The sequence below is a fragment of the Budorcas taxicolor genome, chromosome 1, assembly GCF_023091745.1.
Source record: "Budorcas taxicolor isolate Tak-1 chromosome 1, Takin1.1, whole genome shotgun sequence".
Lineage (NCBI taxonomy): Eukaryota > Metazoa > Chordata > Mammalia > Artiodactyla > Bovidae > Budorcas > Budorcas taxicolor.
This window is the reverse complement of record NC_068910.1, coordinates 8,551,292-8,565,460: the sequence shown is the minus strand read 5'-3', so window position 1 is coordinate 8,565,460 and position 14,169 is coordinate 8,551,292. Positions and strand designations below refer to the sequence as shown.

At 38.7% G+C, this 14,169-nt stretch overlaps 1 protein-coding gene across 1 annotated transcript in view; it reads left to right on the top strand.

Moving 5' to 3' along the window:
* Window positions 1–14,169, top strand: part of SMARCC1 (SWI/SNF related, matrix associated, actin dependent regulator of chromatin subfamily c member 1) — a 122,284-nt gene that overhangs the window by 69,181 nt on the left and 38,934 nt on the right. The gene's annotated exons all lie outside the window — the stretch shown is intronic.

Below are 14,169 nucleotides of genomic sequence, written 5' to 3'. Positions count from 1 at the left end.
ATATCATGCTTGGGTGGTACATTAGTCATACTTTTTATTGTGACACTTAATTTGCAGTTGCACTAATGCGTATTGATGATGATGATGAAACAATATGGGGAAAAATGTTTCCTTATGAAATATAAGACTTTGGATTTCTCTCATTAGCTTATCTAACTTTTTTTTTTAATTTGTTTTTATTTTTGACTGCCCTGGGTCTTTGTTGCTTTGCACAGGCTTTCTCTAGTTGCAGCAAGCAGGGGCTACTCTCTCCTTGTGGTGCGCACACTTCTCCCTGCAGTGGCTTCTGTGTGGAAAGGCTCTGGGTGCACCAGCTTCAGTAGTTACAACATGGGGGCTCAGTAGTCTCAGCTCGCAGGCTCTAGAGCATGGGCTCAGATAGTTGTGGTTCATGGACTTAGTTGCGCCACAGCATGCGGAATCCCTGAATCAGGGATTGAGCCCGTATCCCCTGAATTGGGGGGCGAATTCTTATCCACTGTGCCAACAGCGCAGTCCCTTATCTAACTTTTTATTGTGAATTGCAAGGGAGTATTTGGTGAAATAAAAGTTAAGATAAATGAACACTAGGTCTGGAACACAGTATTTTTCATTTATTATGTGAATTTCATTTGTTACAGTTTCTCATGAGAATTGTTTAGTAAAGAAGTGTCAGCTTAGGATTTTGTTCAGTTTATCCTCTTTAACACTCTAGTCATTGATTAGTATCTACTGATTTTTTTTTTTTTTTTGTATGGGTTTTTGTTTGACCAGAGACCATTTTAGGAATAGAAAAAATGATATTGATATTTGATACCTTTTTTATTTAATCTAAACATATCATGAGATTTTATTTGCTTGTGGGAAAGATGGGAGAAGTTAAGACAAAAGAAATGGAAAGAAATTTTAAACATTGCTTGGAAGTCACTATAAACTTTATACAACATTTCTTTCTGAGCACCCATATTTTTTACACATTTTATAGGGTTGTTTTTTTAAAAAATATTTTTGTTTTTATTTATTTCACTGCAGTGGGCAGGTCTTAGTTGTGGCTTGTGTGATCTAGTTCCCCTTCCAGGAATCAACCCAGGCCCCCTGCAGTGGGAGTGCAGAGTCCTATCCACTGGGCCACCAGGGAAGTTCTTATATAGGACTTTGGTCATTTGAGATTCTTTTCAGAACAACCCTTTGGAGAAAATGGCATTGTTTTCCTATAAGAGCGAAGGAACTGAGGTGTTGGCAGATGACATTGGCATGCTTGTAAGAGTGGACTAGAATTTGAACCTAAATATCTCTGACCCTTCCTTCTTTCCTCAACCTCTTTCCTCTGTAAACTGTATAGGTATGTTTGTGTATTTTTCATTCATTAAACAGGGATCATTAAAGGCCTAATGGCTCCATTGTATGTTTTGCCTTATATAGTATGGCAAATACTATGGAAAAAGACCCAGGCCCTCCTGAACACCTAGGCTCTACAGAAGGAGTCAGGCAGATGTACTGGGAAGAATTCAGTTCACTTCACTCACTCAGTCACGTCTGCCTCTTTGTGACCCCTTGGACTGCAGCACAACAGGCCTCCCTGTTCATCACCAACTTCCAGAGTTTACTCAAACCCATGTCCATTGAGTCAGTGATGCCATCCAACCATCTCATCCTCTGTCATCCCCTTCTACTGCCTTCGATCTTTCCCAGCATCAGGGTCTTTTCAAATGAGTTAGCTCTTTGCATCAGGTGGCCAAAGTATTGGAGTTTCAGCTTCAACATCAGTCCTTCCAGTGAACACTCAGGACTGATCTCCTTTAGGATGGACTGGCTGGATCTTCTTGCAGTCCAAGGGACTCTCAAGAGTCTTCTCCAACACCACAGTTCAAAAACATCAATTCTTCGGCGCTTAGCCTTCTTTATAGTGAAACTCTGACATCCATACATGATTATAGGGAAGAGTGACTGTGGGTGTACTGGAGTAAGTATTAAGAAACACACAGAAAAATTCAGTCAGTGTGATTCAGTATATGAGCATAAAACATAAGTATTCTTGGATGGGAGATCAGTTTTAAGCTAGACTGTAGGCCCCACCCACCCACCTTTTTCACTCAGAGATAAATGAGACTGTAAATATGTTGTGTTATCATGGTGTCTCATTGTGTTCTAGGTGTTGGAGTAATGGTAAACAAAATTGTCCAAAATTCCTGCCCTTGTGGACTTTTATTTTAGACGTGGAAGATGGAATTAGAATATATAAATTAAATGTAAATACATAGAGTGTGTTGGCCGGTACCTGGCATCATGAAAATCAGAGCAGGGACTCATCGATAAGAGTGAAGTGTGGGGAATTGCAATTTTAAATGGTTAGGGGAATGAATGTCTCACCATGAAAGTGACATTCGGGCAAGGATATAAGTGGAAGGTAAGGAAGGGAGCTGTGTAGACATCCAAGATCAGAGGGTTCAAGGCATGGGGTGCAGCCAGCATATAGGCCTCTGGACAGGAGCTGCCTGCTATATGGAGGAATAGCAAGAAGAATCACAGACAGGTAGCTGTATTGCAGGGTAGAGGAGGTCAGGGGAGACTACCAGGGGCCTTTTGGGTCTTTGTAACAGTTTTAACGTTTACTTGGAGGTGGAGCCAAAGGAGGGATTTGAGCAGAAGAGTGTCAGGGTGTAACCTGTGTTTTAATGTTTCATTCTGTTACGTTGAAAATAGACCCCATCTAGGAATTGTTAAATTGATGTATTTTTGTAATAACTATGTACTGTGTTTGAATATTAAGATTTTTTTATTTTATCACCATGCCTTTTATTAAAGAACTTTTTTTGTTTTTAATTTGACCTGGAAATAAAACAGAATTCCCTTTCTGATCATCTCTTTATTTGTAGCCAAGCATACTGAAAAGTTGATAGGATAGCACAGTGTAGTCTCCTATGCCTCCCAGTTAGGTTCAACTTTGCCATTTTAATCTATTTAGGCATCTAAATAAACAATTTTTATTTTATTATCTTTATGAATTATTTCAAAGTAAGTTGTATACATCATGATTCTTTTCATCCCCACTAAGTAACTCAGCATGTGTCTCCTAAGAATAAGGACATTTTCCTAAATAAATATTGTAATACAGTGACTCTTAGTCACTTAAGGTCATCAGCCCTTCCCCTTAGGGTGTTGGAATGTAAATGTATATTCAGGGGTCAGGCAGGAGTCTGTTAAATACATATTATTGTACCCTCCATTTGTATTGCCTAATCTGAAGGCGAATGGATGTGGAAACAGTAGATGACTTTATTTTTCTGGGCTCCAAAATCACTGCAGATGGTGATTGCAGCCATGAAATTAAAAGACACTTACTCCTTGGAAGGAAAGTTATGACCAACCTAGATAGCATATTGAAAAGCAGAGACATTACTTTGCCAACAAAGGTCCATCTAGTTAAGGCTGTGGTTTTTCCAGTGGTCATGTATGGATGTGAAAGTTAGACTATAAAGAAAGCTGAGCGCCAGAGAATTGATGCTTTTGAACTGTGTTGTTGGAGAAGACTCTTGAGGGTCCCTTGGACTGCAAGGAGATCCAACCAGTCTATCCTAAAGGAGTTCAGTCCTGAGTTGATTGGAAGGACTGATGTTGAAGCTGAAACTCCAATACTTTGGCCATCTGATATGAAGAGCTGATTCATTTGAAAAGACCCTCATGCTGGGAAAGATTGAGGGCAAGAGGAGAAGGGGACGACAGAGGGTGAGATGATTGGATGGCATCACCGGCTCAATGGACATGGGTTTGGGTGAACTCTGGGAGTTGGTGATGGACAGGGAGGCCTAGCGTGCTGCGGTTCATGGGGTCACAAAGAGTTGGACATGACTGAGCGACTGAACTGAATCTGAAGTATGGGTTTTACTTTATTGTTTTGCATGCTGACTAGATTCACTGTCTGTATCTTAATTCTGGTTTAGAGAAATTTGAAAGATTAAGTTCATTGATGCTTTTTCCTTATTATTGACTATGCTTTTGGGGAACTTGAATCACAGATATTATTATATATAGAGTGTTCAGAGAAGATTCTTTTATATCAATGAGTGAATTGTCCCCTGAGCTCCTGAATGCCTTGTGAAATACTGGATTCAAGGAGTATATCTTGAGCCATTTGTCACAGCTCTGTGTAGAAGAACCCAACTCATTATTCCTAGTTTTTGAGAAGGTTAAGAACTAGTCTAGTCCATCAGGAGATGAAGAGCAACTGATAATAATAATGTTGAAAAGATCACTTTCTAGGAACATAAAGCCCAGAAGTGACTGTTAAGATTCTTGCCGCAGATACTGTTTATAGCATATAAATAGCCTCATTCTTCTCACCCTGAGGATTCCCATAACATCTTTAAAATCAGGCCCTTCTAAAACACCAGTGTGTGAGACCATGCTAGGCTCGTGAACCTAAGGAAACAGGGATCAGTATCTGATCTTCAGGCTGCATCATGTGGAGTGGACTTCTCTGTTCTCTTTGTCACTGTTATATTTTAAGGGCTCTTTCAGATCTGTATCAAGAGGCATTGAAATAGAGATTCAGACTTCTGAGCAGCTCAGAATAGGATATTTAACCTCTAAGGACTATCCAGGATTTCAGTGACTTATCTAATGACTCATTCAGTAGATGATAGGACAAGAATTTTTAGGAAGAAATTGGCTTCATGTATATTATTGTCTGCCTTCAGGTGATTTGTAAAAATCAAATCCCATATTATGCTTAGTTGATATAGCTCTCTTGATATGAGGCAGTTATGTAAGACAGGTAATACTAATAATTGGGGCTGTATTTTATGATGAGTTACATAAACATAGAAAAATAATTCATTATTGGAGAATTTGAGATAAAATGAAATAGTATTGTTCAAGGAGGACTACAAAGGAAGTGATATAAGAAGGAACACAATGGGTTGTGTAATTTTAGACTAAGGAAGACTTCACAAAGAAAGTAGAATTTGAGCTGAGTATTGAAAAAGAGGTTTAGAATGTCACTGAGCCAGCTTGGAGCAAATATAATTTTCTGTGCTGTAGAACAACATGAACAAAGGCCCAGAGGTAGAAATGGAAGGTTGTTTAAAAGGTGAGAAGTAAACCATGTTGGCCATAATATAAAATTCAAATAAGGATGTAGAAAGAGAACAGCGTACAGAAGCTGGAGTGAGGTTATAGAGAATGATACAGGCTCACGAGCTTGCTTGGACGGTATTGCCAGCTTTATGGAATGTTTGGACTTTAATACAGGGAATGACCTGATTATTCTCCCAGAAATGTTCCTATTGTGAGCTCTTACCATGGGCCTCATTTTTCCCTTCCCTGGGAAGACAAAACTTATTGGAATCACATTTCTAAAATTTTTTGGTCTCAGGACTTTTTTAACTATTTAAAAATATCAAGGAACTCCAAATGCTTCCATTTATCTGGATTGTATTGTTGATATTTTTTACTGTATTAAAGATTGAAACTGGGAAAGTTTCTAAAACAAAATGTTACATAGGTGCACATTTCTGTAACTACCTTCATCATGTAGCATCTGGAAAGTCAGATTCCACACTTAGATGAGAGTGAAAAGGGAAGTAACATCTTTGTGTTGCTATGTAAATAGTTTTGACCTTGGGAACTCCTAGGGTACCTGGACCACATGTTGTGATTCAGTCACTGAATTAAATAATCATCTTGTACGTGAAGAATATTCATGGTGGGAGAGGGGACATTATTATGAAAAGAAAAACAGTTATAAGTAGAGCCCCATGTGGAGGAAGCACAGTTACTTATACTTCATTCAGTTAGGGAAGGCTTCACAAAGGAAATGACCTTGTAACCAATAATGAAAAAGGAAGGAGTGAACATAGGTGGCATATTTTGAAAATAATACAAGAAATCTGTGGGGAGCAGAGTTCCTGGTCAAGTGCATCTGTGGAGGTGTGCGACTGGTTTTGAAAGGCTTTTACCTCGTAGACTTTACCTTGTAGCGAAGAAGGCCAGAGTCTCTGTAGAAGTAACATTATTCTGTCTATTCTAGAAAGTAACTGTTGACAGTTTACAGATGATGTGTAAGAATGTTCTCAACAAATAAACGTCATTCTTTTCCAAGGAGAATCATGACTTATTTATAACATACTTTATTAAAGGCAGGTATTTTGCAAGCATTTAATTCTTTCCTCGAAGCTAACTTTTCCAGTTCCCTCAAGACTTTAGGAAATGGTTTCTTTATCTCTCATTTTGGTTTTGCTAAGCATATTGTTTATGGGCTTCCCTGGTGGCTCAGCAATCAGCCTGCAATTCAGGAAACCTGGGTTCGATCCCTGGGTCAGGAAGATCCCCTGGAGGAGGGCATGGCAACTCACTCCAGTATTCTTGCCTGGAGAATACCGTGGACAGAGTATAGTCCATGGAGTTGCAAAGAGTCAGACACGACCGCAGCGACTGAGCATGCATGCCCTGGTGGCTCAGATGGTAAAGAATTTGCCTGCAGTGCAGGAGACCCGAGTTCTATCCCTGGGTCTGGAAGATCCCCTGGAAGAGAAAATGGCTGCCCACTCCAGTATTCTTGCTTGGAAAATCCCATGGACAGAGGAGCCTGGTGGGCTACAGTCCATGGGGTTGCAGAAAGTTGGACACAACTAAGGGACTAACACTTTCACTTTCAAGCATATTATTACTAGACCAAAAAGTACACCTTGTGGAAGCTGGGAGAAAGGGGTGGTGACTGGGCATGAAATTGTCCTGGACTAGTGGATGAGACCATTTCTCTGAAGATGTTCTTACGGATGCTGGCTAATTTGTTTCTCACCCTTGGTTGAGGTTCATTCAGAAGTTAAGGAGGTATGTGTATGTTAGTCACTTAGTCTTGTCTGACTTTTTGTGACCCCGTGGACTGTAGCCTTTCAGGCTCCTCTGTCCATGGGATTCTCCAGGCAAGAATACTGGAGTGGGTTGCCATTTCCTCCTCCAGGGGATCTTCCCAACTGATTGATCCTGGGTCTCCTGCATTGTAGGCAGATTCTTTACTGTCTGAACCACCAGGGAAGCTCGGTGGAGGTACAGTAGTTATCTATTGGTGCAAAACAAATTACCACAAAATTAGTGGCTTAAAACACAGTACATTTATTATCTCCTAGTTGCTGTGAGTCAGAAATCAAAGTCTATGCATAGCCTAACTTGTCCTCTGCTGAGGATCTCAGAAAGCAACAATCAAGTTGATGGTGGAGCTACATTCTCCTCTGGAGGCTTGACTGTTGAATCCATCCCCAGGCTCACTCTTGTTCTCAGAATTAATTTACTTACGGTTGTAGACCTGAAAGCCTTGGTTTCTTGCTGGCTGTCAGCCGGAAGCTTCCCTCGGCTCCTAGGGCCGCTGAGGACTCTTTGCCATTGAGGCTTCCCCTGCATGGCAGCATACTTCATCAGTCCAACAAGGAGTCTCCCGAGTGAGTCTGCTAACAACATAGGGTCTCGTATCATTTAACATTCTGTCACTCTGGCCATGTTCTGTTGTGGCTAGAAGTAAATCACAGATGCTGCTGACACGTGGAAGGGATTTATACAAGGGCATGAAAATCTCAAGGCAGGGATCCGATGAAGCCATTCTCATGGCTCACCACCAGTGCCCCTCAATTCCCAACATTCAAGTTGAGACCTTGAGAGTCTGGCAGTGTCTCCAAGACTATCTTTGTTCATAAGCAGGGCTGTTGTATTAGGATGAATTTTCTATCACAGAAGTTTGTAAGCTCTTCCTGTAAAGGACTGAATGGTCCTTTACAGGACCTTTACTTTTACTGCCTTTGATGACAGTCTCTGTTGGAACTACTCAGTTCTGCGTTGGTGGTGCAGAAGCAGCCATCAGTTCAGTTCAGTCGCTCAGTCGTGTCCAACTCTTTGCGACCCCATGAATTGCAGCACGCCAGGCTTCCCTGTCCATCACTAATTCCCGGAGTTCACTCAGGCTCACGTCCATCGAGTCGGTGATGCCATCCAGCCATCTCATCCTCTGTCTTCCCCTTCTCCTCCTGCCCCCAATCCCTCCCAGCATCAGAGTCTTTTCCAATGAGTCAACTCTTTGCATGAGGTGGCCAGAGTATTGGAGTTTCAGCTTCAGCATCAGTCCTTCCAAAGAAATCCCAGGACTGATCTCCTTTAGGATGGACTGGTTGGATCTCCTTGCAGTCCAAGGGACTCTCAAGAGTCTTCTCCAACACCACAGTTCAAAGCATCAATTCTTCCGCTCTCAGCTTTCTTCGTAGTCCAACTCTCACGTCCATACATGACCACAGGAAAAACCATAGCCTTGACTAGACGGACCTTTGTTGGCAAAGTAAGGTCTCTGCTTTTGAATATACTATCTAGGTTGGTCATAACTTTTCTTCCAAGGAGTAAGCGTCTTTTAATTTCATGGCTGCAGTCACCATCTGCAGTGATTTTGGAGCCCCCAAAAATAAAGTCTGACACTGTTTCCCCATCTATTTCCCATGAAGTGATGGGACCGGATGCCATGATCTTCGTTTTCTGAATGTTGAGCTTTAAGCCAACTTTTTCACTCTCCACTTACACTTTCATCAAGAGGCTTTTTAGCTCCTCTTCACTTTCTGCCATAAGGGTGGTGTCATCTGCATATTTGAGGTTATTGATATTTCTCCCGGCAATCTTAACAAATGAGCACGGCTGTGTTCTGATAAAATTTTATTGACAAAAGCAGCCATCGTTTGCTGACCCCTTGTCAGCTGGATTGATCAGATATCTCTTGAGTCGTTAGTAACATAATAGAGTGGGAGCCAGGCAGGTCATTTTATAAACTGATCTGGTCCTTTACAGAAAAGATCACATGGTGAGGGGGAAGTCACAGATGACACACCAGATTGCGAAAGATCTTTGGCAGCCAGGGAAGATTGAGAGTCCTTTGTTGTCGCTGAAGCAGCACCAGAGGCCACTGAAAGGCTCACGTGCAGCCAACTGAGCTTTCTGATTTTACTAATTGCCATTGAACACTTACTATGAGCCAGACAGTTATTAGCATTTTACATGAACTAATTAAATCCTTAGGTCCATCCCTGTGAAGGAAATAATACTCTTCTTTTGTGTATTTGCAAACTTAAGCCACTGTCGGCTAAGTAGCTTGCTTGGTGTTACTTGAGCTGGTAAATTGTCGGGACAGGATTCGAGCCTAATTAGCGTGTATCCAGAGCTTATCCTATTTTTCTAGAGCAGGGTCTTGGAAATCTTGGGTCTTGGGCCACATCCAGGTTGCCACCTATGTTTATTTAGCCCACAATATATGAGAATGGTTTTAACGTTTTTAAATGTTTGGATGAAACCGAAAGAATAATATTTTGTGATACATAGAAATTATATGATGTTTAAATTTCAGTGTTCATGAAGTTGTATTAGAACACAGCCACGCCCATTCATTTCCAAGCTGCCTTTGTAGCCGATTTCTGCTGCTATAGCAGAGTTGAGTAGATGCCACTAAGACTGTAGGGCCTGCAAACCTGAAAACAGTTACTGTCTGACCCTTTACAGAAAAAGTTTACCAACCCCTGATCTGCTGCTATGAACTAGTTGTAAACTGTGATGTCGATATTTTCCCTTGGCTGATGCAGCATTAAGTATCTGGTCAGAGGAGTTTTTTTTCTTCATCTTTCTGTCTTTGGTTGATGGCTCACTAGTTTATGTCAAGTGCTTTCTTATAGGTTGGGAATTTTCTTTTATTCATTCTAGTATTTTTAATTAACTCTGCAGACATGGGTGAGGCCATATATTTGTAGGGAAAGGTTCTTTACCTTCTAGTTGATTGGCAACAGGATGACATTAAGGGATATGTGAACGGCTGCAACCTCTTCAGATTTTACACCTCTGACCAGAACTCAGACCAAAGACAAAGCGCATGTGTGCACATGCTGGCTCTCTCTTTCCAGGAAGATTTCTAATAGCCACTGTAACAAAATGTTTTGTAGAATAGAAACCATTACTCTTCCACATAGCATCCTGAGAAGTATACAGCTCATAATTAAACTCTTAATAAACATCTCCTTAAAAGTCTGAACACTCATCTTCAGATAGTCCCCCTTACAGAGAGTCTGTTTCTAACTCTACCATCCTTTTATGAGTAGGTATTGATATATTGTTCATCTTGAAATTATAAGAGTTGATATCAAATTTGGCTTGCTTTACAGTAGAAAGAGTATGCTCTCTTTTTAGAATGCAGACCTATAGATTGTGATTATTTATTTCAAATGTAGATTACCTTCATTAAAAAAAATACTGCATTTCTCCCACATAGTACTTATTCAGTATGTAATTAAGTTGATCCAGCAAAGGCGGCTTAATGCACATTCAATTAAAAGTAACTTTTGAGGTTTTAGGGTTTAAAAAAGCTCCATCTGCATTTGCTTTTTTGTTCACATCATTTTATTATATTTTAATGTATCTTAATTCTTGTTACATATTTCATCTGAACTAGGAATTAGAACATTACCTGTAGTTGTTATTTCCCTTGTACCTGATGTTCTCACTTTCCTACTCCCAGGACTTAGAATCGTGAATTTTTGAATAGTGTTCAGCTGTACACATACATACAAAGTTTTCCTTAGATATGGTATTGCTTTAAGTGTAGTTGCCACACTGTGTTAAGGTGATTGCATCACTAATTCAGTTGTCATTTTTTCGTAGATTTCTTAATAAAGGAAAGGAGAGAATTGAACATTTTTGAACAGTGAACCTTGAACATTCTTGCTTAACTTATTTTGTTGTGAACTGCTTCTGTGAGTAGCACTGTTTTAGGAAATTCCTAGTTTCTCCCTAAAGTTGGCCAGTAACACTTGATCCATTACCTTCCTAGTATTCGAGTCTGCTGATGTAGCAGGTGTAAATGATGTTTCGTTATGGTTTTAAATTAAATTTCTCTGATGACTGCAGCATCTTAAATTTATCAGTCATATGTCATTCTGTGGAATAACTGTTCTTGTCTTATACTCACTTTTCCATAGTGTTTGCCTTTTTCTTTATAAATCTGAGGAACTAATCTAGTTACTGTGAGGCATGTGTTAGTTACTTGTTCTTTTTGGTATCTCAATGTAAAGAAGTCCTTTATTTTCATTTTAATAGTTTTTTCTTCTATTTTATGGGCACATTTTATGTTGTGATTAAGAGATCATTCAGGGGTTTTTTTTATGTGTCTTTATCTAGAATTGATTTTTTTTTGTTACCATATTGAAATGCAGTTGATTTTGTATGTTAATTCTATAGCTAACTGTTTTGCAATGCTGTCTTTATTTCTGGTAACTTTCCTGCAGATTCTTCTAGGTACATCGTTTTATTTTCTGCAGATCATAATTATCTTCTTTCCTTTCTACCCCTTTTTTATTTCTTTTTCTTTATTGACTACCTAGGCTGTGACCTCTGTGGCAATATCAGAGGAAAGTAGTGTACTGGTATTCATGTCTTGCTCTTGATAATAAATGGAATACTATAGGCATCTCTTCTTGAAGAATGACATATATTATAGGATTATTGCTGACTGTTTTTGGGGGGCTCAGGAACTTTCCTTTTATTTTTAACCCTTGTCATAAAAGATACTGACTTTTATCAGATACTTTTATGCATATGAGCAAATAAGTTGATAGAAATATTAATGTTAAATCACTCTTCTGTTATTGTCATTATTTTTTCATAATATATTACCTTTTTAAATACACTACTGTTTTCTGGTATTTTGCTTTGGAGTTTCTCATTTGTGACTATGAATGAGATTTAGCCTAGGGGCCTGTATAATATTCCTTATCTGTTGTCTGTATTCAATTTGTGAATCAAGGTTATTACTGGCCTTATAGAATGAGTTAGGAGATATTCTGTCTTCCATATTCTCTGGAAAAATTTATGAAGATTAGAATCATTTTTTTCCCCTAAATATTTGGTAGAATTCCCTAGTAAAAACATCTGGACCTCTGGTGTTTTTGTCTTAAGTTTTTAAGCTTTTTCAGTTATTATACTTCTTCTTCTTCCCAGATCTGTTTAGGAAAATCAGTTTTCTCATAATTTGTTAATTTGATCTAGTTTTTCTGTTTTATTTGGCATAAACTTTTTTAGAGTGGTTTGTCACTTCTTTTTTAAGTATAGTCAATTTGCAATATTAGTTTCAGGTGGATAGCATAGTGATTCAGTATTTTTATAGCTTATAATACTTTACAATTATTATAAAATATTGGCTATGTTCTCTGCTGTATAATATATTCTTTTTTTGCCACTTAATTTTTAAAATTGAATGATATTTGCTTTACAGAATTTTCTGGTTTTCTGTCATACATCAACAAGACTCAGTCATAGGTACAGCCATGTCCTCTCCTTCCCAACCTCTGTTCCATCTCTTTCCCCATTCCAGCCTTCTAGATTGTCGCAGAGCCCGTTTGAGTTCCCTGAGTCATACAGCAAATTGCCGTTGGCTGTCTATTTTACATACAGTGTTATAAATTTCTTTATTACTCTGTCCGTCCATCTCACCCTCTCCCTTCTCCCCTTCCACCGTGTCCATAGGTCTGTTCTCTGTGTCTGTTTCTCCATTGCTGCCCTGCAAATAAATTTGTCAGTACCGTCTTTATAGATCCCATATATATGTGTCAGTATACAATAGTTATATTCTTTTTGTGACTGACTTCATTCTGTATAAAAGGGTCTAGGTTCATCCACCTAACTAGAACTCGGTGACTCAAATGTGTTCCTTTTTATGGCTGAGTAGTATTCCACTGTATATATGCACCAGAGCTTCCTAATCCATTCATCTGTTGTTGGACATCTGGGTTATTTCCATGTTCTAGCTATTGTAAATAGTGCTGCTTGTTGCTTATTTATTTTATATATATAGTAGTTTGTGCTCTTAACCCCCTTCCCCATCTTGACACTCTTTCCTTCCCTCTCCTCACTGGTAACCACTAATTTATTCTGTGAGTCTGTTTCTGTTTTATTTTTTATATTTCTCATATCAGTGATAACACAGAATATTTGTCTTTCTCTGCCTGGTTTATTTCACTAAATGTAATGCCCTCCAGGTCCATCCATGTTGTTGCACAGTGTGAAATTTTGCTCTTTTTATGGCTAAGAAATAATTGTGTGTGTGTGTGTTCCACATCTTCTTTATCCATTCATCTTTTGTTGGATACTTAGATTGTATCCATATCTTGGCCACTCTAAATAAGGTTGCTGCAAACATTGGAGTGCTCGTATCTTTTCGAATTAGTGTTTTCACTTCCTTAAATATTTACTCAGGAGTGGAATTGCTAGATCATATAGTGGGTTTTTGCTGTTGTTTTTGAGGAAGCTCCCTACTGCACTGATTTACATCCCCACTGACTGTGTACTAGGATTCTCTCTTCTCCACATCCTCCCCAGCGTGTGTTAGTTGTAATCTTTTTGATGAGAGCCATTTTGACACGTGTGAGATGATACCTCATTAGGATTTTTACTCTCATTTCTCTGAAGATATGCAACTTTGAGCCTCTTTTCTTGTGTCTGTTGGCTCTCTGTTTGTTTTCTTTGGAAAAGTGTTTATGCAAGTCTAATGCTCATTTTCTCATTGAATTATTTGTGTTTTTTAAAATATTTACTTGTATGAGCTGTTTATATGTTTTGAATATTAACCCTTCATCAGTCAATATTATTTGTAAATATTTTCACCTCTTCAGTTAGGTTGCTAGCACTTCCTTTTTGACCTTTGCTTTTTTATCAATAGTTATGGCCTTTCTTCCATTTTTAATATTAATTTCTGCCTTCCCTCTCTTTTCTTGATCTGTCACAGAAAAGATACCTTGATTCTATTTTATATTTTTAAACTGTTGTATTTTTGTTTGTTTGTTATCTTTAATTTTTTTTGCCCTTGTTATTTTCTGCCTACCTCCCCTATTCTGTTTTTCTTTCTTTCTTTTCTATAAAGAATGTACAGCTTATAGACTTTGACCATTATTTCTTTTCTAATCTAAGAATAAAAGGCATATTTTACCTTTTCCCATAAGTGGTATTTTTACTGCATCTCAAAATTACATTTCCAAACACAGAGAAGTGTGTATTTTAAGCTTCTGATTTCATTGCATTGTGGTAACAAAGACAACTTTAACTTAAAAAGTGTTTTTGAACTTTTAATTTTTATGTGTACAGAAAAATGGAGACCCACAGTGGGCAGTTCAGTTCATTTTCACGCAT